Genomic DNA, 2,840 nt, shown 5'->3' with positions numbered 1-2,840 from the left:
TAGAGGGAGGGTGAGGAAAGAAAGAAAGAAGACAGAAAGAAGAAAGGAAAGGAGGGAGGGAGGAGAAAGAAAGGGACGTGAGGTCATCAAACAGGAGTCCCACGTTCTGTCAGGAGGCAAGATAAACACCCTTTGGGAAGTGAGGGGTACTGAGAAGAGACCCCACAGAGTCCAGCCCTTGCCCTCAGTAGTAAGAGATCCCAGGCAAAAATTACCTAATTTAGCACTCTCTGAATTCCTTCTTTGAAGATTCAATGAGGGACCACAATATAGGACAAGGGTTACAGCCTCTGGTCAACAGAAGAATGGGTCTTAGGCTCTATCAGAAGTAAAGCAAAGGACACTAACTGAAATCTGAAGGAATCACCTTCCCAAAAAGAAGGGTTTCTACAGAATTCTACCCCTGGTGTGAGCTCAAGGAGGCACCAGGTCGAATTTGCTGGATAGAACACAGGCTTTTGGTTGTCAGAAAAACTGTTTCTAGGCTCTTGCAAGAGGTAAGGCAATGACCTTAAGTGATGTTTAAGGAGATCGCCTCTCCAAAATACAGAAGGCTCACAGGTTCCTGACAGTCCCGGAGAGGGATAAACTGATGAATCACACTGATTTCTCCGAGTGAAAACTCATTGAGGTGAGGGCATCGGAATGAAGTGTCAGCCTTAAACCAGTGGACAGAGAGTCCCAGGCCCTAATAAGAGTACTCATAGGAAAGGACCCTGAGTTGTGAGGAAATGATCCACTACAAAGCAAAAGGAGCAGGCATCGTCTTGCTCATGAGGTAAACCTCGAGTCTGTGAGGAACATATGTGAGGGTGAGACCTCTAACTTCTTTCTTCAGAACTGCTGGGGTGAGGGGCCTTTATCTGGTGGGCAAGGTCTCATGGCAATAGAACATGGAGGCTTGGGTTCTAACTGAAGCCAAAATGAAGACCCTGAGTGAATATGAGAGTCCTAATTTTCCAGGATAGAAAGAAGCCCTCAGAGCTCTCCCATTGCTGTCACTCTGCTGTCACAAGACAGATAAGGTCAGATGACAGTCTCCTTCAATTGATTCTGTAAGACAGGAGGAAAAGGATGGCAGTGTAATGAGGGGCAACAATAAAGCTGTTGAGTAAAGGGACCCTAAAAGCTGAAAAATTGAGAAGATGGCACTAAATGTGAACAAACAGACAGACCCCTGCCCAGAACTATTGGGCCTCTATAAAACCTGGACTTTCCAGGCCTTGCTGCCCACCACCAGGAAGGCCCTGATAGATCTACTAGGTAGTAACCTAAGACACAAGTTAATTCTTTCAAAGGCAGCAAACAGGCAGATCAGGGATGAGGGAGCTTGTATATTCCTTAAGTAGCACACACAAGACAACTTGTGAAAGAGCCAACCATAAAGCCAAAGTAGTATCTCTCTGGTGAATGGGTACAAAATATCTCATCCTGTCTTCTCCATATCAACAGATCAGCCACTCTTCTGCTTATTTTGCCTGAGCAGAATCATGCCTCAGGGTCAGAAAAGCAAACTTCGTGCTAGGGAAAAACACCATCAGATCAGAGAAAACCTAGAGATGGTGGTTGGGTCACTGTAGCAATGGAAGATGAATATCCCTCTTCCTCCTCTGTTTGTTTCAAGGGTACTCCACATGGCTCACTTATTGGAACATGTAGCAATCCCCAAAGTCCTTAGAGAAACCTGTTCACCATCACTGTAGCTGCAGTTAATTCATACACAGGCTGTCCTGAAAGTATAACCAACAATATGGAGGAAAGGATAGGGTACATACAAGACCAAGAAGCAGCTAAGAATTTCTCTAGATGTCCTCTAATCAAGATCTTATGCATTGCTTACTGTACACATATTGAATGAAGGAGCCCATTACCAAGACAGAAAAGGTAAAATGTAGCACAAATTCACAGAAATTGCTTCCCTAAGAACCAAAAGAAAGCCTCTGAACACCTGGAGCTGGTCTTTGGCCTTGACTTGAAGAATCTTAAGAGGAACATCTATGTGCCGATCAACAAACTCAAAACGAGCTCTGAAGTAAGGCTGAGTGATGACCAAACTGTGCCCAGGGTGTGATCCTCACAAAAAACAACTGTGCCAGGGTAGAGAAAGTCTGAGCAGTGCTAAATATGATAGGGATATTTGATGGGAGCCAGCACATCATCTTCGGGGAGGCTAGAAAGCTCAATACAAAGATTTAGTGAAAGAAAGGTACCTGGAATGTCAGCAGGTGCTCAGCTATGATCATCCACACTATGAGTTCTTGTGGGGCCCAAGAGCCCATGCTGAAGCCAGCAAGATGAACGTCCTTGAGTTTTTGGCCAAGATTCATAATTCTGCTCCTAGGGCCTTCACTCACACGTATAAGGCATTGAAAGATGAGGAAGAAAGAGCCCAAGCTAGAGCTGCAGCCAGGGCTCTCATTAGTGCCCCAGCCAATGCATGTTTCCAGGCCAAGTCTAGAAGCTCCACCCATTCATGGTAAACTCTATGGCAGATTCTTCTTTTTGAAGTTGAAAAGGACAGTATATATTCTCAGTAGTGGAAAGTCATGTTGGGGCTGCAGACAATATAGTACATAACATATTTGTGCTTGTGTTCTATGCAGTAATTTTGATAACTCGTTCCTATATTAGAACATTAAAGTAGTTTCAGAATCTAAGTTTATGAATGACATTGCTCATAATTTCTTCTATGATATTTAACAGTAAGTGATTTATTATTTTCAAATCAAATTGGGAAACTCTCCATCTTATTTAGTGATTTGGAATAAGATACCATGACAGCAAATTAGGCATTTCCATAGAAAAGTGAAAGAACTGAGCAGTATAAAAATTGAGATTAA

General features: G+C 43.4%; 1 pseudogene; it reads left to right on the top strand.

Annotated features, from left to right (window-relative positions):
* Positions 1-1,806: 1,806 nt before the first annotated feature.
* Positions 1,807-2,480, top strand: LOC106147227 (annotated as a pseudogene).
* Positions 2,481-2,840: the final 360 nt, after the last annotated feature.

Source organism: Chinchilla lanigera, unplaced genomic scaffold, assembly GCF_000276665.1.
Source record: "Chinchilla lanigera isolate Chin_1 unplaced genomic scaffold, ChiLan1.0 scaffold00130, whole genome shotgun sequence".
NCBI classification, from domain to species: Eukaryota; Metazoa; Chordata; class Mammalia; order Rodentia; family Chinchillidae; genus Chinchilla; species Chinchilla lanigera.
This window is presented reverse-complemented; position numbering and strand designations above follow the sequence as displayed.